Raw genomic sequence first — 26,401 nt, forward strand, 5'->3', positions numbered from 1 at the left:
AAGAAAAGCCACAGGGGAAGTGACACAATGATTTAGGTACCAATTTCCTGGAAAAATTGGAAAAGAAGGAGTCTGGAATTTGTCAGTTCTTGGCTCTGTGACCCAAATCAAGTTACAAGTGACCTTTCCCACTTTGGCCCTGTCAAGGTCGAGGTATTGCATGCCCACAGGCCAGGGGCTTCCCTCCATCTCAGCAATTACTGATCTTCAGGCATTTCCTGATTACTCACCCTCCTCCCCTGCTGAGCGGTAAAGTCCCTAAACAAAAAGGGTGTCACACTCATATCTATGTCTCCAGTATCTACTTTAGTAAATGTGTGATAAGTGAGTACATAAATGAAACAATGGAGGAACCCCAGTCAACTGAGTTTCGGGAGGAGGCCAGGGTAAAAGGGCAGAGTCCAGGGACAGAAGCCACATTTGCTGTGTCAAAGAGTTTGGGGTTTTTTTCAAGAGGCAACAAAGAGTTACCAGGGGGATGACATGCTAAGTTTAGTGCTTTGAAGAGAAGCCTTTGTATATGTACACGTGCTGCACCTCTGAAATTTATAACCAATGCCTTGAATTTTTGTGTTTTGCTTTGAGTTTGGTTTTCATTTGGTCAAAGTGATGAACACATTATCTGACAGTAAACCCCACTTCCTATCATCTTCCATCTGAGACCCAGAATTTGTCTCGGATAACTGTGCTTTAATGAGTATGTGTGATATGGTTTCAGTCGTGGTGGCACATGCATTCAAAAAATGTAATCAAGAAATACACAAGCCTATGCCAACCAGTGGCCTCCAGGAGGCAGGACCCTTTGTGTCTTCCGCTTCTGTTACTATTTTTTGTTTTGTCCAAACATTCTCCAGAGCACATGCAGGCTGAGCCTTCATGGCCTCAGCTCTTCTTTTGAACTTCCCACCTCATTGACCCAGGAACGCAGGCACTGCTGTGTGTGTGCAAAATGCCAACAGCCCAGGCCCCAGTGAATGGCTCAGGTGTAGACACTCGAATACAATGCCCCAAATCCAAGTCCTCTCCCAGAGCTTTGGAAAGGAAATGAAACCGTCTGTCTCCAGGTGGCTGAAACATAAGGCATGGGAGCTTGAGAGCTGGCCGCTGGACGAGGCTGGAACAGACAAGAACAGACAAGAAAACTGTTTTCCAAAGAAGCAGAGCCAAGAGCAGGTCAGAAGGGATTCTGTTGTGTTTCAGGGTCTGGCGTCCAGCCGTCTGGGGGCCCCTCCACGTTCCAGTCTCCGGGTTCTGTGACCTACCCCAGTGTCTTCCCCAAACCTCTTCCTCTTGCATAAGCTACTTTTTGTTGTATTTCTTCCACCTGAGCTTCAACCAATTCTGTAATAGGAGGTGTTTTACTTTTACGATCAGAAAAAAAAGTTGTTGAGAATATAAGAGTTTGTCATTTAAATTTCTCTAAGCTCCTGCCTCACTTGTAACTTCAGACCTACACCTTTGCAGCTGTGCAAACCCACCAAGCCTTTCTTTGAGGAGTTTCCCTCAAAATGAAAGAGGAGAGACCAGCGCTTTCTCTTCTACCAGCGGAGTGATTTGCTGTAGCGAATCTTGCCACTCTCCCCACCCTCCCCACGCTGTCCTGTCCAGGAGGTATCTTTGCATCAGCAGCCCTGAGGGTAATTTGGCTGGGAATCCACCCTTATGAGTTGAAATAGGCAGATGCTGAAGAGAGAGACCCGCATCTGAATTACAGCTTTACCATGTGCGAGCCACGTGAGGGTGTTAAATTACTAAACTCCAAGCCCTCAACAACGTCCTGATCTGAAATGCTCCTAATAAGGGACATGTGCCTTCTAGAACATGGGGGAAGATGCAATGATATAATGCCTATAATCTCCCTTAGCCGGGCTGCTGGCCCACAGGAAGCACAAGAGAAATGATGCCTCACATTGTCAATAGTGTCTCTTCTGGACTCCTTCCTCAGGGTAATTCCCACTTGAACAAGAACATGCTCTACTCTTATATCCCCATAAGGATATATACTCTTATATCCTCATATCTTTGAGCTCCCTAACTCAAATGTTTCATCCCGATTTTCCTGGTCTTCAGTTTTTAGATCTGCCCGGGGTATGTGTCCATCCCGCCCGATGCAACAAAGGCCTGTCAGTCAGCTTAGGTTTATGCTGCAGAAATAAATTTCACCCACCCCCAAAGAATCTTGGTGGATTACAAAAACAAACGTTTATTTCTTGCTCACAGTCAAGTTCAACTCAAGCTGTAAATGGGGCACATCTCTGTTCCAAACCTCTTCATTCCAGGGCTAAGGAGCAGCCACTATCCAGAACAAACCCAACTCGGGACAGAAGAAAGAGATAGGGAACCACCTTAAAACATTCACTGGACTTGGTGCCCATCACTTCCACTTACATTTTAATTCCAAAGCAAATTGGGAGGGGAGAACTTCTATCAGTGGAAGTATAACTTTCTTGCATGGATGAATTCAAGAAAATATTGTGAACAAATAATGGGCTTTCACTGGGAGGTTCCCCACCTGGTCGAGGGGCTCTCTGGCTGGACATGCAAGAGAACACATAACTTTAATGCCCTGGGTCCTGATTCCCTCCAAGAGGGGGGTGAAGGCCTCTCTGGTTGGCCCCACCCCCTGCTGTTACACCTCTTTGGCCTCCGGTGACCCTCCAACACAAGTAACAACTGATATTTAATTCCAGCTACCAAAAAGATGTTCACATCATAAAAACTGGAAGGAAATAATCCAAAATCTAATTTTGCTTTTTCTCTGGGATTATTTTTCTTTTTTTATCTTCCAGGCTTTGTAGAATGAGTGTGTGTGTGTATTTTATTGAATAACATACTAAAAAATTAACTATAAAAAATAAGAAGATGAGCCTGGCAGCAAAATGGGGGTCTGATTCCCACGGAAAGATCCTGGAGGCAAGAGGTAGGGGAGGAAGGAGATGAGGCTAACGCAGGGCCGTGGCCGTGGGGACCGAGCAGAGGAGGCACATTAACTTGGTCGTGGCGGGACTGATGGCAGCAGGAGGCGGGGAGGGAGGCTTCTGTCGAGCACCTTCCTTGGGGCTCCTGAGGGTGTGGAGCCCTTGGTCTTCAGGAGAAGAGGACACCTCCCTGTGTCTGTTTTATACAACACCTTGACCCTGGGCACATCAGTAAGAATCTCTTGAGCCTCAATTTCTGCCTTTTAAAACTGAAAGCAGTATCATCTACCTCACAGTCCTATTCCAAGAATTATTCTGAGAGTGATATGCAATTATTCTGTTTTGAGAATTATTCTGAGAGTGATATGCAATGCATTTCTGCTCTTGTTTCTGTTTCCTGACAATTCCTACTGGAATTGTTGAAAAGGAATCAGCTTTGAATCTGCTCTTGAAGCTGCAGGTGTCATCCTTTCCTTACAGAAAAGTAAGAAGTTCCTTCCTTGAAACCCTCTTCCCAGCACCCATGTCTCTCCCAGGTTCTGCCCTGGTAAGTAGGTCGACATCTAATCTTACATTGTTTTATTATTTAGAAACTATCATTGAACTGCCACCATCTTGCTTTTAGAAAACAAAAGCTTGATGGACAACTGATGGGATTATTCCCTTCACCCTCCTGTCATCATGGCAGAAAAGTGCAGGTTCAGCCCCTCCTGATGTGGCGAAGGACACACGTTCTCAGGGCGGACAGCGCTGTATTCAAATGGTGTGATCTTGAGCACGTCGGTGGGTGTCTCTGAGATTCAGGCTCCTTAATTATAACACCTTCTCCATAGGGTTTGTAAGAACTGGAAGGTGTCAAACTTTGAAACATCTGATATAACAATGCATAGCACATAATAAGTAATTTTAGTAATGATAGAGCCATACTGGTACCAAATTAATAAGTAAAATCATCTATAATTTATCCATCCATTCCACCATTTAATAATTAGGATGTTCTTCCTTGTGTCCAACCTAAATTTCTCCTCTGCAGCTAAACCCATAAACCGACAACCTGCCGTGTGACAATAGCCCTGGTCTGGACTCAGTCCAAAGCATGATAAGATCATTTGCTATGGAGTCACATGGGTCTGTTTTACAACAGCTTGACCCTGGGCACATCAGCAAAAATCTCTTGGGCCTCAATGTCCACCTTTTAAAACTGGAAGCAATATCCTCTACCTCACAGTCCTGTTTTGAGAATGATTCTGAGAGTGATATGCAATGTATCTGGTCTGTAAAAGGTGTGCAGTGAATGGGGGTTCCTTTCCATTGATTTCTAATGGATTTTACCATTTAAGGAAAAACATATTTTTTTAACTGAAGGGTTTTTTTTCAGCTCATTATTTTTATCGCAGACCATTATAGCTTTTAAGTGTTTCGGGGCTTCCCTCCCTCCAGAGACACATTATGATGATAATTCAAAGTGCAAGTATACCGAGATTAAAAAGTAATGACTAGCAAAGTGAACGGTGGATTTCCCCTCTTGACAGCTTGCCCCTCCAGAAGCTCATTTCCAAATAAGTAACTCTCTGGGGGAAAAAAAAACAACAACATATACACACACACTTTTCTAGGGTTCGGGGAATATCATTAGGATTTTACAGTTTAGGATCATTTGATGGCCATGGAGCAGAAGGATGCTCTGCGGCAGCAGGGAAGCACATTGACATCAAGACAGCACAGACCACGCTGCTGCCCTGTGTTAGGACAGACATCTGATACCATGAAAACAATAGTCAAATCATAGGGAGCTGGAAAGGCTGGGTCACCAAAGGGAAGAACCAAAGGCTGCATCCAGTTTTACAGGCACTTGTCCCCTTCCTTTCACTCTTACACATGCAAAAGGCTCTCAGCAAATGTGTGGACTCCCTGGGGAATCTATGCTCATGTTGATGAAATTATGTGTAGTCTTCCTTCAGTTCTATTCCTCTTGCCTCGCTTGACCTTTTCTCCACCTCTTCCTCTCCAAAGAACATAGGCGTAAGCATGGAATGATCTAATTTAATATGGGGACCCCAGATAAGTTTCCTATTCTTTTCGAAAACCATCTCTCTCCTCTGTAAGTAGGATAAGTAATGCCTGCTTCTGAGCCTCATCTGCTTCGCGCCCATTACCGTATCCGCGGCTCAGGCCCATTCTTCTGCATTCATGCAGCTGCAGCCCACCTGGTTTCCCCGCCTCTAGACTTAGCAACCCTCCTCTCCACCCCAGCCCACAGCATCCATGCCCCAAGCTACTGCAACACGTTCCTTCAGCAATGCCCTCCCACCACGCCAAACACCTTCGCAGTCCTATCTACAGCGGAAGGGGTTAACCTAGCTCCATGAGAAGGGAATCTGGAGCGAGGCTAAGGGAAGACATGGCATCCACCCTCAACTCATCACTCCTTCCTCTACTCACTTGCTCTCTTTACACTTCCCACTCCAGCCACATGGCCCAGCTCACCCCCCACCTCCATGGCTTTTGCTGCTCCAGGTCTATGCAGGTGCTTGTTTCTGTTTCCTGACAATTCCTACTGGAATTGTTGAAAAGGAATCAGCTTTGAATCTGCTCTTCCCAGAAGCCTCCCCTGCCCACTCCAGGTTTGGCTCAGGACCTGTCTTCTGTGTCTCAAAAGTACTCTGCCCTTACAGGTGTCCAGTGGGCCTACAGCTGTTGGATTTTATGTGTCCCATGCTGGCCTGGGCTCACTGAGACAGACATGGCCCTTTTATCTCTTCATCCCCAGTGCCTGATGCAGCGCAAAGCAGCAGAAGCCCTGAGTCATGGTTCAGGAAGGAGTAAAAAATACCTACTTTGCAGAGTGATGCATGCTATCACAGAAATATAGGAGGAAATTGAATAACCCAGTCTAAAACTGAAAGCAGAGACTCACTCTGGGCAGATGCTTTCATGATTGTCCCTTTTTTTGGTAATGACTATTTATGGAACAGCTCAGTTTGGTAGGGTGCTACCATTATGGAGCTTCACATGCATCTGTCTGGATGGCGAGTGGCTTCCCTCCTCTTCTTACATTCTCTCCTTGCTCGTCTCTACAGAACTATCTGTACAGACCACCTCTCTTGATCTCCCTTCTCCCAAACCCTTTCCCCCATGGGCCCTCCCCCACGCATTGCTAGGCCACTGGACATGTCCTACCTTCCATGGATGGATTCACACTTCTCTGTTGAATGTGAAGGTCCTGATCATCCTTTGTCCTCAACTCTGGGGTTTCATCCAAATGTGAGACAACAGGAAAGAGCTTCTTTTGTTAACTATTAATCACATTTCTATGATATCAGGGAAAAAACAGACAGGAAATTGGCTTTGGTGAGGGGCACAAAACGATGTGTTCAGCTAAGCTACAAACAACAGTCCATGATGCTCCCCAGGCCCAGTGCCTGGTATGCCTGCAGATGGCAGGGGTGGTCTCCCATAAGCAGGAATGGAGACTGTTGGCCATTTAGAGGATCTGTTTTGGTAATAATGGAAATGTTGGACTAAATTAAATGCTGAATTGCATTTGTGCACATGGTATGGGTGTGTAAATATCTATTTTAATCAGCTAAAGAACCCTTTAGTACCTTTGGATTACATTGCAGTTAAAAATGTCTAACCTCCAGAAACACTAATAATACAGAAAAGGCCAGGTTCTGGGCATTCCAGAGAAATGCTCTTCTGTTGGATTTACAAATGGACTCTGACACACAAAGAAGACAGCCATGATTCTGCCCAAGCTGGGCAGGGAGGAAGGCTTTATGAAGGGGATGGGTCTTTGAGACTCAGGAAGATTGCTCTGAGGGGAGATGGAAGAGCACGCAGACCCTGGGAGCCCTGGAGATGACCAAAAATATAAGAGCAACTGGGGTCAGGGTCCAGGTCGCAGGCCTGGGTAATGAGAAAGAGATAGGGAGGGCATTGTCTGAGCCTTCAGTCCCCTAGATCCAGGTCCTTCAAGCCTCTTTTCCTATGCGCCCCGTGAAGGAATTAACAGCCTGTTTCTTTTCAGATGCGGAATGAGGTTTAGAGACGCTAACTGACTTGTAAGGAGAGCCACGCTGGGCACTTCACCTGGGCAGTAAGGCTGGTGTTCTTCCTAGCGTGCCGCTGGGTGGGCAGAGGTGGGAACTGACACTGAGATGTTAGCTGGGCCTCAGGACAGTGACCTTCCACATGGTGCCCACCTTTGCTGGACGAAGAACAAAAGCTGCCAATCCCCCTGCTGGGGAAACACAACAGGTGCCAGGGGCGGCCTCGCTGGGGAGCAGCCGCGGCTGGCCCCGCTTCTAGACTTGGAGACAGGGAAATCCTGGGCTCAGGGTCAGGACAGGGCTGTGAGGGGGCCCTCGTGATGCAAGGTCAGGGATCTAGGCCTGCTCCGGGTTTTCTTGTCTCCAAGTATCAGATGATTCAATCCCCAGAAAACTTCAGCAGCTTAACAAAATCACCCCTGTGACCCCAGATCTCCAACCCCACTGAAACATGCCCCCTCAGTGCTGAGAGTGGCCGTGGGTAAGGAGATTCAGGGAAAAGTCCTGCTGATCACTGCTGGGACCCGGCAAGGTCAAATCAAGGTGAGAGCAGGAGGAAGGGAAGGGCCCAGGCCCGAAGCCTTCAGCTCTTCGGTGGGCATGTGTTCTGTGGCCACCTCCACCCTGGACGCTCAGGGCAGTCAGGCCCCCTCCTGCCTGCAGGCGGCCACTGTCAAGGAGAGAGAGACTCACAGGCAAACCTGGGTCCCCTTCACTGCCTCGCCATTCAATAATTCTACACTGATCTTGAAAAGCAAACAAACATACTTTTCTACTCTCTCATCTCCTAGGATATGAGATGACCCACAGCAATTAATCTGTCCAAAGGACTTAGTCAATTCTGGCTTCTATAGTCTCAAAGAAGCAAAAACAATAAAAATGACAAAGGATAAATCTTTATTGAGATGGTACTCTGGGCCAAACGTTATGGGGAGCTCTTCACAAACGTCGTCACATTTTATTCCAACCACCACCCTATGAGCTGACTGCTGGGGTCATCGTCCTGTTTTCCAAATGAGGAAACTGAAGGTTAGACAAACAGCAAGCTGCGCCGGAGGCAGCATGCGGAGGAGCCAGGTCTCTGACACGGACCATCTGGCTCCCCGACCGCCTTTGATAAGGAGCCTGCCCCAGCCACAACAGGTGCCCTTCTCTGCCACCGACACAGGGGTGGAAGCCCAGGGAGGCCCTGGTGCTGTGAGGCGACAGCAATTCCTCCAGACGCAGAGGGAGAAGGCTCTTCTCTGTTTGTCATGGACAGCCCCATTGCAGCCCTGGGTCCCACCCTGCAGGACCCTCCCCTACACCCAAACACACAAGGCCTGCTGGTGGGGGAAGGCCCCAAGGTCGGCTGTCTGCCAATCACAGCCACCCCCAGCCCTGCACGGTGAGTCTGTCTCAGGGGCCAGTTTTAGACACTCGGCACAGTCAGTGTCCCCCACCCTGGGAAGGGCTTACTTTTTATTCTTTTAACACACAGAATGAAGGACACCCACATTCACAGCAGCATCATTTATAAGCACCCGAGGCAGAAACAACCCCAGTGTCCATTGAGGGATGACTGCACAGACATGCCCTCTGCACGCACCGTGGAGTGGCAGTCGTCTTAAAGAGGAAGGAAGTGCTGACACGTGCTACCATGTGGAGGAGCCTTGAGGACACCCTCAAAGTGAAATGAGCCCGTCAGAGGACAAACACATCTGATTCCCCTTACAGAGGTACAGACAGTAGCCAAATCCATGGAGACAGGAAGTAGAAGGGTGGGTGCTGGGGGCTGCGCAGAGTTAGTGACTCGTGGGGACAGAGGTTCGGTTTGGGAAGATGAAGAGTCCTGGAGATGGTAGGAATGGTTGCACAGCAGTGCAGCTGCACTTAGTGCCCCTGTCCTGTGCACCTCAATGTACTTAGGATGGCAAACTTCACATTTCATGTGTTTTACTACAATTAAAAAGTTACAAATGGAAAAAGAAAGAGAAAAGCCGGAAGAGCCTGGGGGAAACTTCCCCAAGGCTGGTTCCTGCCACCCTTTATCCTCTCTCCAGGCAGCATTCCACTGTCACCCCACGGGTGGGCCCTCTGCCCAGGGAAGTTCTTCAGCTTCAGAAGTCCCGATAAGTCTAAAACCACCCGGGCTTCTTCTGTAAGGAGGAACAGCCTGAAGGCTTCCAGGGGATCCTGGAGCGAAGGCTGGGGAAGCCATGCCCAGCGGCTGTGCCCCACGGAGGGAGGAAGCCCGCGACTGCTGCCCACTCCTCTCTGGGGGACAAATACAGCGAGTTGGCACAAGATTTCACTGAAAACCTCACAGAATCCTTACCACCTTCGTATGTTCCCTTCGTTGAAATAATGTGATGTTTTTTTCCTTTTAGAGAAAAGGTACCACAGATCTTGAGAACAATAGACAACTATCACAATTCATTATTTCCAAACTTTACTCAAAAGAGAGAAGAAATCAGGAAATATGTCGATCAGGGCCTCAGGACCTTGAGTGGAAAACGATAGAGGCTTCCAGATGGAGGGTGCTGCCTCTGTGCCACTGACTCTCCTCAATCCTCCAGAGACCTAAGAAGTCAGAGTCCCAGCCTCTTGCGGCCCACAACATCCCCATGCTCTTCTTTTCCATGGTCTCCAAAGGCCACCAGGTAGGGGCCCCAGAAACACCACCAAAAGCTTGTTCCCTGAACACCGACGGTGACCCTAAGTCTAGAGAGCAAGAGGCTTAGTAAGTTTCAAAGGTCGATTTTATCACTGAAAGAAGAAATCTTAACCTAAGTCTTATGAGGTATTCCTCTCTGAACACCAGAGTCGCCCAACCAGTTCCGAGGCACCGACAGAGAGGGTAATTGAGACTCAGTCGGGCCTTGGAAACTAGAGAGATCTTCAAAGATGGGCTGTGACTGAGTTTTAAGGGTGACAAGGAGCCCCAGGCGAGGCAAGAGGCATAGCCAGGGAGAAAGGTGTCTCATAAGCCAAGGCCTGAGGTTTAGCTCAGGGAATTCTGTGCATGAATGTGGGAACGGGCAGTGGTGTGGAGATTCAGGTACCCGGAAAAGAGGCGAGTCCTGAAGGCCCTCAGGACCATGGCAAGAAGCGTCTTCACCCTCCCATACGTCTGTTTCCACGCCATTTACAATGCATGTCAATGGGGTGGGGGGCAGACTTGATAATATGGGTGAATGTTGAAACCACAATGTTGCTCATGTGAAACTTTCATAAGATTGTATATCAATGATAACTTAATTAAAAAAATACATGAACAAGATTTCCATAGCTATAAACTTAACATTCATAAACTTAACATTACTGTTGTCTCCTTGAAGTTGGTCTAACTCTACATAATAATTTTTGTGCTTAAATATCTTGTGATAGTCATTCTTTCATCATTGTTCGCAATGAAAATATGAACGCACATTGGGAAGAACAACATCTCAAACTTTTCTTTAATGTTACTTGAAATCAAAACACACCAATCCCCCCAGAGTGGACAGAATAATCTTTTTAAAACCTAAATCTATCCTGTCTTGCTTAAAACCCTTAGTCGATCCCAGTGGCTCTTGGAATATGAGCCCTTTGGAGAGCAGGTGCCTCTGTGTAAAACCTCTGCTGGCTTCCAAGGAGTGACGTAATATTAACAGTTAATGACATTTTACTATGGACTATATGCTTTGCCTGTGTAAATTCATTTAATCCTTATATCAGGGTATAAGGTAGGTGCTCTATTAATCCATATTGTATTTGCAGATACTTTGTCTGAGGTGGCAGAGCTGGTGAATAGTGGGGTCAAAAATGAAACCTGGATGTCAGGCTCCAGAGCCAAGATGCTGTAACCCCTGTGCCACACAGCCCCCCACGGCCATGTTGGCATGTCCGTCCCTACATGCCTCTCTCCATCTTCACTTCACTATTCGAATCCAAGCCGCCCACATCTCTCCCCTCTCAATGGCCGTGGCCTCCGAATCAGACTTCCTCTCCGATCTCAGCTACATTCTCCTAGACCCCTGTCAGGATCCCAACCTCCTGCGCCTCTTTCAGACCACCTCCTTTTATTTCCTGTTCATTCACTCTAGTACACTAAGTACAACAATTCTTTGGCCCCAACACAACCTACAATCCCACGATCCTACCGTGTATCTACTGTCCCTCACCCTACTCATGACCCCATTTCCTCCAACCTAGCACAGACTTCTCAGAACATCACCATTATCCCCTCACACACCTTGATCTCCTCAACCTTTCTTTCTGTCACTGTATTTACCTGAAAAGACTCCAGTCCTGGTTAAATCCTCCCTGCTCCCGCCCTCCTCCTGAATCCAAGCAACTGTCTTTCATTGGAAGAAAGCCCCAGCCAAGCTGATTCTAAATGAACGACCATCAGCCTTGGTGAGCCTTGATGACTGCCTGGCAATCCTGCCACTTTCCCCACATCAATCCACTCTCCCAGGTCATGTGTACTCCTCTCTTCTCAAACTCCCCAAAGTCCTCTCCACTCTTCCCTCTAGTTTGCTACTTTGCTGAGAAAGTGAAGCAATTAGAAGAGAAATTCCTCCTACTCCCACCCCCACGTACACCTACCTCCCCACCTGCACCTCTTACTGGTGATTATCTATATTCCTATCTACGGCTATTCCTTCTTCTCTGTCCCACCTGTTCTCCCCTTCTGAATTTCTCTCCTGTATCAACAAATTTCCTCTTTCTATGGAATCATTTTGATTAGCAGTTAAGTGTGTTCTATTTTATATTCTGGTTTTCAAATATTCTTCCTTAACCACACATTTCCCTCCTTCCTCTTGGAAAGGATTGTATTTACCCTTTTCTATTCTCTGTTTGACTCATACCTGTCAAAACTTCATCTCCACTAACCTACCAAAAGAGCCATCATCAAGGACACCAATGGCCTGGTCAGTGCGATTTCTGTCATTCTTCAGTCTTGTTGTGTTGCAGAGTGCTGGACACATTTCATAAGTTGATCACTGCCTCCTTGGTAAAACCCTTTCTTCAGTTGACTTCCAAGACACCATCTGTCTCAATCTATTTGGGCTGCTATGACAAGATACCGCAGACTGGGTAGCTTATGAATCACAACATTTACTTCTCACAATGCCTGGAGCTGAAAAGTCCAAGATGAAGGTGCCAGTATGATCCCGCCTGGTGAGGGGCCCCTTCCTGGTTCATAGCTGCCAGCACCACGTCACCGCGTCCTCACCTGGCGTCACGGGCAGGGAGCTCTGCAGCATCTCACTAAGCCCATTCACGAGGTCTTTGCCCTCATGACCTAACCACCTCCCGAGGACCATCTCCCCGCACCATCTAGTTTGGGGGTTAGGATTTTAACATATGAATTAAGGGGACACAAACACTGAGACCACAGCACCACCTTGGCTGTCCTTCTCCCTCACTGGCCTCTGCTTCTCCTTTTCCAGTCTTTCTCCATACTAACCACCAACAAACAATAGAGTGACCCACAGCTTCCTCCTCAGACCTCTTCTCTTTGTACGTGCACCTGCTAGGTCAGTACCTCAAGACTTTGGGTGTAAATAACCCTCTATTCCTTGATGCCTCCCCAAGTTTTATTGGGGAGAGGTCTGATCTCTATTCTGAACTCAGACATCTCCACTGGGAAGTCTGATAGACATCTTAAACTCTACTTGTCCCCAAATCCCTGATTTCCACTCCCTCTCCCAGCCTTCTGCCCCCACAGGTGTCCTTGTCTCAGTTAAGGGTAATTTATCCTATTTGGCCAGAGGGTCGCCCTGCTCCATTGGAACAGGTCCCCTCACATAGGTGCAAGGGATGCACCAATGTGCCCCGTGGTCAGACCGTCACTCAGCAAAATGGGAGCTGCAGTGGGCATCTTGGAGCAGGCCTGAGTGTTTCTCAGGAAGGTGGGAAGGACCAGGGGCAAGAAGCTGCTGTTGATCGCCTGGCGGCTGGGGGCAGGGATGCAGAAGTAACCTTGGAATAGAGACACAGGGCCAGGGTGAGTTAGGGTGTAGGAGAGGGCCAGGGAAGGCCTTCTGGAAAACCCACAGGACAAAGAGTTAGCTTTGAGCAATAGCCAGACCTAAAAGGACAAAGCCAGCTTATGATTAGGATAGTACTAGGCTAGGGACTTGTCTATTTCTATTTTCTCCCATACATCAGAAACTGGTCATTGAGTAGAAAGAGGACAGTCAGAGAATCGGAAAAGAAGCCACCCACACTCCTGTTTTGCCCCTGCAGACTTCATCCCAAGCTGACCCCAAGCTAGGGAAGGGAGAAGATTTGCCACTAAGGCCCTTGAGAGTTTTCATGATTACATGGGACTGGAATTACATGGGATTTTTAAATCAAGATTTCAAGGGATACAGGAAGTCTATTATTTTCTATGAGCAGAAAACTTATGAGCCCACCAGAGCTTGCATTCAGATTCAGAAGACAATAACCTCGACTGTCTAACATTTGGAAGTTCTATCTTGATCGTCATGCACACATCTTGCTTATCCATTCTGTACATATACCAGGTGTGTGTGCACACACACACAGTGAATTCACTAGGGATACAGAAATAAATAAGACTGCACCACACATGCAAAATTCATTTTTTTGCACACATGCAAAACACATCATTACAGTACTTTGTACTGATTGCCAGGACAGACCTATCCACAGTGCCATGAAGGCCTATGAGTGAGGGCTGGGGTCAATACAACACTCTGCATCAGAGATTTTGTGTCCTGTGAAATGTTCTGGAAAATCCTGAAGCCAAATATTTCTGTTTCAGTCTAGTGAGCATTGTAAGATCGTGAGTCTTACAGAACAAAGCACCTGCTTTCAGACACCTCTCAAACCTCAGTAGCAAGTGAAGATAAAATGTCTCATGATGGGCTAAGGAACTTTCTCCCTTCCAGGGTCATTTCTGTTCCTACCAGGGACTTCTAGAGATAGAACGCCCAGAAACAAAGTCAGGAAACCCAGAAGCTCTGGTCTGAGTTATTTCCACATTCAGCAGCACCCCCACTTGCAGCTGATGGCTGGATTGTCTTGCCTAGTGGCCCTTCAGCCTCCGCTTGCAAAACTCCTGAGGCTGCTCGTGTAGTTCTGGATAGTTCTGGTGGGGTTGGTGGAAGCCCTCAAGAGGCTGTGACTGTCAGCTGACCAGAGAGCGAGCCTAGGCAATTGGAAGCCCATGGCCTCCCCTGTCCTTGGACTATGCGTGCCCACTGTTCCCATAGTTGGACCTGTTGCAAGGACCCAGCCGTGAGAGAGTAAGCTGTGGCTGAGACCATCTGGATGGAACTACGGTGAGGCCTCTGTATAAATGTTAAAGGTTCCAGCGGGCGGGTGTGTAGACCTACTCATCTGTGGGTGCCAGAGACAAGCCTGTAAGTTCCCTCACTTATTAAACCTGTCACCAACCCATCTGGAGTGCCTGCCTCTTTCCTCTGTCTCTCCCTGCCTTCTGTACACAGGCTGATTTACACAACTATGTGAGGGAATGTTCTCCCTGAGGCTAAGCAGAAAGGTGTGGCCCCCATCTTTCCTAGTCCTTCATCCCAGTTTTCCCAGGTCGACTAGCAAAGCAAATCTGCCCTTTTCCACACGACATCCCCTAAGAAGCTTGATGGCTCCAATTCCAATCCTTTCCCCACCCTCCAGCTGCTATTCTCTGTCCCTGTTCTTGATCTGGTGTTTTAAGCCATGGGTTTGGATCTCAGTGTCACCCTGTACCCTCCTGAAAACACATTTCAGGTGGCCTCTAATGAAGCAAGGTTTCAGCTGAAAGAACTGAGTGAAGAAGGTTCTAGAAGAGGGGGAGGCAGGTGCAAAGGCCCAGAGGCAGTAGCGTTCTCAGGTGTCCTAGGATTAGTAAGGTCATTGCAGAAGCATGAACCAAGGGGACTATATTTAGAAATGAGGTGGGAGAGGTCGTTCAGAAGTCAGTGTAGGTAGGTCTTATCAGCGGATAAGGATCTGAAATAAAATTCCAAATAATAGGAATGACAATGTCAGATTAATTTTTTAAAGACATTGCAATGACTGTAGGGTAAGAATGGATTATAAAGGAGAGAGATGAGGTAAGCGTCTACTGAGGAGGTGGCTACCTGGTCTAGGTGCTTTCACTCTCAGCACGGCCTGGTGCCCAAATGTGGCGTATAGTCCCTACAGGAGGCTCAGTGGGAGAAGAAATCACCACCAACAGCTAACGTTTTGTCGTGCTCACTGTTGGCCAGGCACTCTTCTAAGCGTCTTCCAGGCTCTGACTCATTTAGCTCTCATGCCCAGCCACGAGATAAGGTTGTTGTAAGGATCAAGTTCCCATTTTGCAGCTAAGGGGCCTGAAGGACAGAGAAATAGCAACAACACACTCCACAGGGAAAAACCAGGATACTGCTGGGAGGAGATTTTTGGTTGCCCGCCTGCCGGCCCCACACGTTTATGAAATCTGCCAGCTCTGCACACAAAGGCCCCTTAACATACGGTTCTATCTGAGGTCAGTGTAGTAGGAAGTCAGAGGCACCTCCCAGACTGGGGAAGTGTGGTCCGCAAGTGGGGTCTCAGTGGGCTCGGGAAGAACTCCATCATGTCAGAGTTGAGTATAGGGGAGCACACTGGGCAGAATTGCTTTGTGGAGGACTTACCCTTGATCTGCCAGGCAGTGGGGAGCCACTGATGATTCTGAGGTTCTGTTTGGCCATTGGCATGAACGCTAGTAATGGAGATGAAGACAGTCATGTCCTTGATCTCCGAGGCGAGGAAGAGACAGCTCATCATCGGGCTCTGAATTAGCAGACGAGCCCCTTGGAGAACTTGTCGGGCTAATTAGTATTAGGGATGGGTTTGGAGGACAAGTTTATATGCATATGTTCTCGGGACATTCCCATTGGACACATCCGAGCTTCTCAGTGTTAATTAGAGCTTCTATACCACAGCTTGGAATTTAGTGGGAAATAAGTTGACATAGGTTAATTCAGTGGACAAAAGGGACTGTCCCTCCTTGAAGTCTCATCTGCTTCCCGGTTTGGACAGCTGGACAAGGTCGAGGGGGGGCAGCACCTAGAGATCTCAAGAGAATGTTCTCTAGATTGGGTAATATCCTCGCAGCCTCTTCCCAATTAGCAATGTTAAAGCATCCCTCCTGGTTCCCAGATCTGTAAGGTTAACTGAAGGGCAGGGCGGTGAAGGGAAGTCCAAAGGATCAGACCTGGAACTCCTGTTCCGGCCTTGACTAGCTCTGAGACCTCAGGGAAGGTATACAACCTCTCTGAGCCCCAGGGACTCAGCGTGGAAATGGGAAAGAAAAGAGAAAGATGTCTCATCAAGTTGGTGTGAGGATCAAAGGGCCGAGCATTACGTAAGGACCCACCTGGAGTGGCCCTCGAGGACACCTTGCATCAGTGTGCATGGCTCTCTCGTGAGTGTGGTTCCATTACTGTCCCCTGGGCACACGTGCTTTGGAAACGTGCTCCCTCGCGGTTCTCATCCAGAGCACAGGGCCAGGTGCGCCTCAGGTGCCTGGGGCTGGCGCTCTGTGCTGTGGAGGAACGAGCTCTCCCATCTCCTTCCCAGGGAAGCCTTTTCAGGAAGAAGCGTCAGATACCCAGGCGAGAACAAGCTGGACGCCGGGGTGATTGTACTTGGCCCTTTGATTTCGTTCAGCAAAGGCACAGATGATGAATAAAGTCCGCTTCTAAACTATGGCAGATCACTACCTACTAGGACTCTGGGGCGGCCACTGTCAGGGCCCCACCCACACCCCCAAGTCCTGCAGGCAAACTTCACCAATTCAAGGCCCCCCGGCTGTTAGCCGCTTTCCCTCCCAGCTGTACCGGGAGCAGCTACTCACTTCACCGGAGGGCTGCCCTGAGGCGGGAGGAGCCTGCTTTGCTGGTCCGCAGGGCAGCAGAGTGAAGCAACAGCCTTCAGGTAATGGATGTGAGATTATCAATACCCCAGCTCCACTGGCCCCTGGGAGGACTACTCTGAAATCATGGCCAGCACGGTCCCTAACACTCCCCTATGGGGCTTAGCCCAAGTCACCCTCTATGGGACTTTGACATCATAGCTTGGCTTGGAACCCTCAATCCCCAGCCCCACTTCCCCACAACCACACCAGGGATTTTGTGCAAACACTTCCTTATACACCTCTTTCCCATGAATTACTACAAGGCCTGTTGCTGGCCAGGCCCACCTAAGACAGAATCAAATCAGATTATAAGTACTTAGGACCTACTCTGTGCTAGGCACTGTGTTAAGAGGTTGCTTTTTAAAAACATATATATTATCTCATTTAATCCTGACTGTGAACTTCTTCAGGATATTGGAGGTTAGGAAACTGGGGCTCAGAGATTTAAACCACTTGGCCCAAATCACAGAGCCAGCATGTGGTGAGCTTCTCAGCCTGGGGATCCAGTACACCTGTGTCTTCCTCTCCACACAGCAGGGGTGTCCTGAGGGAGGGAGGGAGGCTGGGGAAGTTGCCAGTCTCCTGCAACCTACACAGTAAGCCTTTCATCTGCTCTATATGCTGGAGTTTCCACAGAGTTTATTTTTATTTTTTGAAAAAGGTTTTATTTAAAAAGGAGCAAGTTGAAAAGCACTGCCTTGTATCTGCTCAGTGGGATAACTATGAAGATTGAATGAAATAATCGGTGCCTGGCACAGAGCTTGGCATGCAGCGTACAGCTGAGAAATGTTAGCAGACAGGATTATATATTTATAACACGCACTCCCATTTATAGATGCTTGTTATAAATATACCATCTATAATTTAAGGAAACAAATAATTTATATAGTTTTGGTAGATGCAAATACTCTCAATGTCTAGTTAGTAGAAATAAATTATAGAAACATGCATATGTGCATTATTTCTCTGTATATATTTAGAGTGTATGGATACAAATGATTTAACTAAGCTGTGTGTGTGTGTGTGGTTTCTGGGAGGCATCTCTTTAAGAAAAGTGCAAGTTAGCTTGATACCCCCACCCCATCCCTACCTTAACCTGTCCCCACTTTTACCTCCATCATCTGCAATGCAGTTATTAGGAAGCTGGAGGAATCTGGCTCACCATCATTAGCTCCTTCCAGCCCTTTGCTGCTGTGCATCAGCAGAGAGGACTTCCAGACTGCTACACTGCGTGCACAAGCCAGGTGTAGGTGACCAGGCTCCACCCCTGCTCCCCTTCCCAGTCACTCATTGCATAGCAAGTACTTGAATAGCAAAAGCAAATTCACCCATTGTATAGAAGACCTACTCCGTGCCAGGTTCTGTGATAAGCCCTGGGATAGACACAATGGAGAAACAACAATTAAACACACACACCCCTGGTCCCCTAGTGAGGAAGAATGGCACCAATCAACCTATTGCACAAATACATATATATGACCAACTATAATAACTCTACAAATGTTTTGAAGAAAAACCAAACTGTATCAGGGGTCTCAAAAGACAGAGTTTTCTCTGCAAAAGGGATGTTTGAGATGAGAGCCAAAGGATGAACAGGTGTTAGTCAACACAGGGAGAGACTAGTCAGGTCAAGAAAACCCCAAAAGCTAAGAGGAGGCAGACAGAGCACAGGGAATTTTTAGGGCAGTGAACGTATTATAATGATGGATACCCATCATTATGCATTTGTCCAAACCCATAGAATATACTACACCAAGAGTGAACCTTAATGTAACTGTGGACTTTGGGTGACTATGATTCATCAGTGTTGGTTCATCCCTGATAAAAACTATCCACTTCTGGAGTATGATACTGGTAATGAGGGAGACTGTGCATGCACAGGGTATGGAGTCTAGGGGAATCTTCACCTTCCTCTCAATTTTTTTGCAAACCCAAAACTGCTGTAAAAACGAAAGTCTCTCCCTGTATATAAATATCTAAGAACAAAACAGAAGAGTTATCGCCTGTAACTGAATTAAAAAGTCTACACATAATGAGAGAAACCATTCCCTTGACTGGGCAGTTCTGTGAGCTCTTAAACAACTTCATCTTGAAGAGCCAACAGTTTGAGCATCCTTGCCCACCTAGCAAGGGCTAGGGAGCGGAGCTCTTAGCTAGATGTGAGCCCCACCCGAGGACGAGCTCCAGCCCAGTGGGGGAGACTGGCGATGGTAGGCATACCTTGGCAGCTGGGTATGCGGGGTGCTCTGTGCTCCAGCTGACTTTTGCTTTTCTCCCACCATAGCCTCGGCCACGCTGTGCTACAACTGTCCATTGTTTATTGGCTTTGGAGTGGGGACCAATCATTTTTGAGTATATCTGTAGCTCAGTGCCAAGCTCTTTTCAGTAAATATCTGTTGGGGAGATCAGGGGCCATTTGGAGATGAGCAGAGGGCAATGGGGAGGGGTGAGAGTGTGGCTCGGCAGCTGGCAATCAGTACAAGGTGCTGTGAAAATATGAGTCAAGTATGTTCAATGTGCCTGGAGAGGTCAGATAGGGCATTCTATAGAAGGGGATATTTGAACTGGCTCTTGCAGGATGAGTAAGAGTTTCTTGACCAGAGAAAAGAAACGGTGCTCCAAGTGAACAGCGCAGCATGTTCAAGGGCTGATGCCTGAATGAGCATCATGTGTCCAGGAAAGGGATGTGGGGATGCGGCTAGACATGAAGCAAGGTTTGAGGCAGGCTGTGGCCAGCTAGGAAAGGCATGTAAATCAAATACAAAAGCTAAGACTCCAGCCTGCAAAGCAATGACCAAGAAGGATCTGCAGCAGGAAACTGATGGTTGCCAGAGGTCATTAGGTTAGTAGGTCCAGGAGTCAATGGGGGGAAGGCAGGCCACACAGTACCTGGGGCTGAGGACACACCCAGGCCTGCGCTCACTGCCTTCACAGTTGGCTAGGGCACAGGGCCTCCCAGAGAGGGGCTGGACTGGCTGGCTTCTCTTGCTGCAAGTTTATCTAATCCAGGATCAGTTATCTCTCCTTGTTGCTGACAGACAAAAAACCTAATATTTATATGGGTCAGTTGTGATAGGGTCAAGTCCCACAAGCCACCATAACATCAGTACTTAGAGGAGTAAGCACTGAGAGGGCCCTTAGAGGCCACCCACCAGTGCAGCATTCCATGTGACCGGAGGCAAGAAGTCCTACAACTTCCCCAAGAACACAGAGAGGGCAGCAGAGCTGAGACTGGGAATCAGCCTCCTGGTCCCAGTGCAGGGGGCAAGAGTTTTTGAACCATCCCTATGCCAGCCTACCATACAAGGAGTCTTAGAAACAGTACTTGGACTTCCTAGGTGCAGGGCAAATACGTATGGGGAGCTGGGATGGCTTCCCCTAAGGAGGGAAGGGCCAGGCGATGGTGTTATTTGCCTCTTTCCTCCAGAGGAACGATTCAGCACCTCGTCCATGATGCCCTCACAGATCTGCTCGTGGCGTGACTGATTTCAAGTTCTGCTGGAAGCTGTTGACATTCTTGTGACCCTGCTGGGCCAGGCTGGGAACTGAGATGCCTGTCTAGAGATGGGCCTCTGTGCACAGAGCCTTGGGAAGCTGGGAAGGCACAGAAGCTCCCAAGTCAGGAGCTGCCCCTCATTCTGTTATTCAAAGCAAGATAGCCTTTCCCATCTCCCTGCTTACTCATTGACCTATGGGTTAGGGTCTTAAAGCACCCCCTAAATCATTAAACAATACCCACCTATGCCACTCCAAATGTAATCTGCAAACGAACACATTGGCTATGTGGATAAACCCCAATAAATTATTTCCCTATCCCCTTTCATTCCACTTTGAGAAATAAAATCAATTTCAGAATACGGAACAGCTTATTAAAAACATAAACTCACCCTTTGGCTCCATGTGTTTGAAATAAAAGGTATTTTTTAATCAAAGGGAATTTCTCATTTGCTGCAGGGCTCAGTTTGCTGAAGTTAATCTGTTTGAAATGCCACTTCCCTAAATGACATGGGCCGGCGTCTGGTAGAGAATAAAGCAGCCATCTCAGCTTGCTCTGGGTTGGCTCTTCAAGAAGGCACACACATCTGGAAAGATACCAGTTCTGGAGAAGTCCGAGGCCCGAGAAAGTTCTGCCAAGAAAGGTGTTTGGGTGGGATATGTTTGAAAACAGGTGAGCACCTAAATGGAGCTCACTCAGCAGAATAGTACTAGCCAATTTCATTCATTCAACTGTTGGTTCAACCAATATGTGTCTATGTTTTAGGTATGGAATGTCTAAAAATGGCTTGTATGAGGTCTTGCCCTCAAGGAATGCTCAGACTGGTAGAGATCAATAGGCCAATCATTCTTTACAACACAATATGAGAGCCAGCAGGGAGAAATACGCAACGTGCAGGCAGGGAGCAGGAAGACCAACACCTGGTCTCCCAAGGGGGGCAGGAGAGCTTCCTCGGGGAGGAGGCCTTGTCCCTGAAACTAGTCAGGACTCTCTGTTGCAAGGGGCTTGATCCCAGGTCACCTTGGCTTCACCAAAAGAGGGATTTCATTGGCCCACGTAAACATGCGTCAGAAGTAGAGATTCAGGTATGGGTGGACCCAGGGGAGTTAGCAGGAACAGAAGCTAGTTCACAGGCCCTGGGGAAGGTTTATCTCCACCTCTTGGCTTTACTTTCACAAGCTTCCCCCTCAGGCCTCTTTCCCTGCGCACTGTTCAATGGCCTCCTGCAGCGTGGGGTGGGGGTGGGGGTGGGGGCGTAGTTTATCCATTCAGAAACGCCAGAGAAGAAAAGGGCTTCTTTTCTAGGAGCATTTGCGCTGACTGCCTGGCCTGTCTGAGAGCTGGGATGGCCTCTCTGAGCCAATCCCTGCTTCCAGGGGGTAGGAGATGCTGCCTGGGCAGGCATAGGACACATGTCCATCCCTGGAGTCAGAGGAACGGGACGGGGACACATCAGCTCTCTCCTGACTACATTCACTGCAGAACATCCGTTAAGGAACATTGTGAGCCAAGCACAGCTCTGAGAGAAGAGGCTGCATCAAGACGGAAAGGACAGAACTTGCTGTCCTCGGTGAGCTTGCAAATGAATAAAACACATACAGGTCAGGTATATAAGTACAAATGCTAGGGAGAAAAGCAAGCCCAGAGGAGGGGTGGTGATTGCCACATTCAAAAGGGTTGTCAGGAAAGGCCTCCCAGAGAAAGAGGCTACGTTAGGCAGGAGCTCAAGTGTGTGTCTGGGGTCAGAGGGCTGCCACAGCTGGAAGAGCCATCTCCCAGGCCTGTGGCAAGAAAGGGCTGGACAACTTTGGGGGACAGCAGATGTCCCCAAGCTTGGCCCTAGGGAATGATGGGGAAAATGCACTTCAGAGGCAGGTGGGACATGGAGAGCTTCCAGCACCTTGGAAACCACGGTGAGGACTTTGGCTTTGTGCTGAGGGCCCAAAGGTGAGAGCCAAGCGGAACCACAGAGGGAAATCAAGATGCTCTTACCAGAGACCCGAGAGAGCTACTGGGGAGAGAAGACAAGGGACGCCCGGCTGAAGTCCAGGTGGAGAATGAGTGGACATGTGGGAGAGACTGTTCCTGATGGACAGAACGGCCTGCAACAAGGTCAGATATCAACGGCCCAGCATGCTCTAGGGACATGCAGCTGGGTGGGCTAGAATACTCAGAGGAAGAGACTATGTCCAGGGCGGAGCTGCACAAGGAGGGCACAGGAGAGGGACCACACTGTGCTCCTGGCTGCAGCCACACACCACCGATGTTCAAGGGTGTCTCTGTGGAAGCAAAGGGCTCACAGAACCGATCACTTCTTTTAATATTCCTTCCCAGGAAACCTGCAAATACTAGAATGACTACTCAAGAGGAAGGTGATTTAATTTCAGGTTTCACTGAAGGACAGTTGTGCAAATGCAGAAATTTAGGGAGGGGGGCATAATTCCTGGAGATGGTTTAATATCCACTTCTTAAAACCACAGCTAGGTGCACATTAAAAATAGAAGACAAAGACTATTGCAAACCAATAACCATTTCTTTTCCTTCCTAGGAAAGGGTAGATGGCATGTGGAATTCCCTTGGCAGATGGTAATATCAGCAAACGTTAGTGAAGCACTAAAATTGGCAGAGAACGGTCCACATATGCATATATGCAAAGTGCTCGTGTGTCGAGTGCAGAGGGCCCAGCATCTTAGGAAATCAGTCCTACCGGGCAGGCACATATGCAGCTTGGCAAACACCCAGAGAGCCCCATGGAATGTGCCACATACTGGTTCAAGCTCTGGGAGTGACTTGGCTTCTCCTGTGTGCCGGGGTGGTCTTAGAAACCAGCAGACATGGGCCCAGCCCTCCAGGATACAACCACCACGCCGACGACACCGCCATGAGTTCTGACTTCACCTCTCATCAACTGCAGACCTTCCACAGTTGATGAAGTGCCGTCCTCTGCACTAACCATTATTCTCGCTGTACCTTGTGTAGCAGGATTTTAGCCACATCTGTATGACTTTGGTGTTTTGGTGACTAGGACTTCGTTCTTGTCTTAAAATTCTCTACCACACACACCACACCACCTTCTACCGTCTGTCTTGGCTATGTTTGCTCACGGGCTGAAAGCCATGTTTGCGTAGCTGTCATTCTCAGGATAAACTATGAAGTATGTGCTATTAGCAGCCCTATCTTCAGATACGAACACTGAGGCTTAAATTAAATGAAATGCTTCCAGGTCACTTCCTGGACTTGACCCCAGGCAGTCTGGCTCAGGAAGTGACACTTGTAACCACCCAGGTCTGTGCCTGGCATCTGAGGTCAAGAGTTGAGTGTGAATTTAGTTTCCAGTAAAGGCATGATTTTTCATCCTCACTACAATCCCTGAAAGTTTTTATCAGTAGCCATATCCTCAGATGTGGAAATGGAAGCTCGGAGACACAAAGCAGAAAGTGGCATCAGAGCGCGCTCACAGAGGCGGTGCCCAGCTTGGGATCCCAGCCCGGCGTGGTCCCGCTCGACCCAGTGAACCTTTGTAGCCCCACAGGGCTTGGCATGTGCGGGCTTGTCATAACCCATCAGATTCACCCAGACTTCTCTCTTCCACTTCAAGAGGACCTTACCTGCGTGTCCCTGACAGTTCAGAGGCAGGCCCGGGTATTTCGGCTCCTGGATCGTGTTGCTGCTCCTTGACTTCCATCAGATTCCTCAGAAGCTAACAGACCCCGGGAGAAACGAGGTCATCAGTATTTCTACGTCTGCATGGGCACCACCAGTCTGACCACAATTCGACTAACTGGGTACCGTGTCACTCGAGGCGATGATTGTGGATGGGAGGGAATGCCAAACTGGGCTTGAACAAGCAGCCGTTTCTGTTGAGATGGGGGGTTGCTAAGGTGGGGGGGACACCAGACACAGCCGAAGCTCCTGGCTTCCCACTCTGGCCATGCCAGCTGTTTGCTCAACTCTGAAACTATTCTCACATTCTGCGGCCCCAACTGTAGAATGAACATCACCCTACCTGTGGGGAGGTCATGAGGCCTCAGTAAGGCCAAATGGAAAAGCACCTAGCACCGCATCTGCCCATCCTAGGCACTCAGGAAACATGCTGTTAAACACACCAGCTGATGCTGAATGTAACCTTTGAAGTTTGTTAGCTAATAGGGAAACTTCAGTGGCTTTTATCATTGTGGAGATCAAATGAGCAGTTAAACATGCTTTTTTTTTTTCTTTGGTTTTCTGGCCATGTTTGCGGAAGGGCCTTATAAAACCAGACTTTGCCCTGGCCTCACAGCCTCCAGGTCAGGCTGGTTGGGTATGAGGTTGGTTTGAGCCTGTCTACTGCTCTGAAATTCCACCAAAAAACTCAACCGAGAAAATCCTGAAAGCCACGGGGGATTTTACACTTCCCAGTGGGCTGCTTCGGAGCCCTTCAGATCCCTGAGATCTGGAAAAAGGAAACCCTACAGGGAGCTCAGGGCTGGGGGCAGGAGGACCTGAGCCCCAGACCCCACTCTTCCGCTGAGTGGCTGTTTGGCTGTGGAAAGCCATTTCCTTCTTCCCTCTGGGCTTCTCCAGTAAGGAGGAGGGATGGGTGAGAACTCTATGCACCACAATAATTAATTAGAAGAAAAAATTTTCTCTGAGCTCACAGGAGCCAACCACGGTCTTCTACGTGTTGCAGTCAGCATTTTGTCTGATCTTTGTGACCACCCTGCAGACTCAGGGAAGCCTTCCTGTTTGACGACAGAGAAACAGGAGGGAGATTAAATAGCAAGCCCACCATCACAGGGAGGGGAGGAGCAGTGACAGCGGCCCCGGACGCCTGACACCCTCTTCCTGGCTCTTTCATTAGGTGACCTCTGAGCGTCAACGCTGACATCTTAGGAACCGATGCTTCTAAACAAAGCTGGAGCCACAGCCGACAGCACTGAATACAATTTATTCTGCCTTCCAAAGACAACAGGCGTCAAGCCAACCTTCTGGGAATTTAATTTCAGTTCCCATCCAAGTCAAGAGGGGTTTGGGGAGCCAGGAATGACACATTGCCATGAGCCTGCTCCCACCTTCTCTCTCTCTCAGAGACCTCACGTTCCCCCCGGCTGCCCAGGTAGAGACCCAAAGGCTCACCCCATGCCTCCACCATGCCTCCCTAATCCAGTGACTCTCCCACTCCTGCCCAGCCCCGTGGCCCCATTCCCACTGCTCCTGGGAGGACCCAGCCCCCCACCTCCGGTCTTGCCCAGGGAACAGGCTCTCGTCAGGGTTCCCGCGGCAGCGGCCCTGCCCCTGGTTTGTCCCTGTAAGCATAGTCCTCGCTATTTCCATGGTATTCATTCTAAAATACACAGCAGGGACTATCACACCCCTGCTAAAGCCCTCCAACAGCCCCGAAAGCCACAAAGTAAGGGGCCAGCTCCCAGGAAAGCTCCTGAGACCTGCCATGACTGGACCCCCCCGCCGACCTCCAGTCCCATCTCACCACACACCCTACTCAGGGCAGTGCTGGGGCACCATCTGCACCCCTGTTCCTCCCCTTCCCAGAATATTGCCCACTTTCATCACGTGCACACCCTTTACCTACCAGCTCTTCCTTGGCCTTCAGGACTCAGTTTGGTATCACCCCACAGGGAGCCTTCCCGGAGCACCGGGCAGCTGGGTCCCCCCTGTAGACTGGGAGCACCCACGATGCTGCAGGCCAGGCACCCTCCCCGCCGTGACACCCCTGTACTCGCCTGGCTTGCCCGCTGGCAGTGGCTTTGAATTAGCTTTGCTTTTCTAAACATCCTCCTGCCGTGCCATTTGGGCTTCTGCAGGGGGGCCCCGGGATCTGCATCTCTGGCAGGTGATCCCTGTTTTCTTTGGGCGGCACTGTTCTCATCCAGCTCTGCCTCCCCAAGTTTGGACCATGGTTTGGCTCAGAGTAGGTTCTCGGTGAAGGGTCATGAATAGGAGAAAACCAAATTGTTAGAGCAGTTTCTTCAAAGTCCCTAAATCTTGCCACTCTCGCTGTACCAGTTCTTTGCCCTTAAAAAAAAAAAGCTATATATTGTCCTTCATGCCCAGT

General features: G+C 48.7%; 1 long non-coding RNA gene across 2 annotated transcripts; it reads right to left on the reverse strand.

Annotated features, from left to right (window-relative positions):
• Positions 1-977: 977 nt before the first annotated feature.
• Positions 978-25,134, reverse strand: LOC118915102 (uncharacterized). Of its 2 annotated transcripts, none has more exons than XR_005025927.2 (4): positions 23,958-25,134; positions 6,099-6,229; positions 5,361-5,472; positions 978-1,114 (listed from the first exon to the last, which is right to left on the reverse strand). It is a non-coding gene; the product is annotated as an uncharacterized LOC118915102 (long non-coding RNA). The 2 variants fall into 2 exon arrangements; XR_005025925.2 differs by having other exon boundaries at positions 5,361-5,475.
• Positions 25,135-26,401: the final 1,267 nt, after the last annotated feature.

This window comes from Manis pentadactyla, chromosome 3 (genome assembly GCF_030020395.1).
Source record: "Manis pentadactyla isolate mManPen7 chromosome 3, mManPen7.hap1, whole genome shotgun sequence".
NCBI classification, from domain to species: domain Eukaryota; kingdom Metazoa; phylum Chordata; class Mammalia; order Pholidota; family Manidae; genus Manis; species Manis pentadactyla.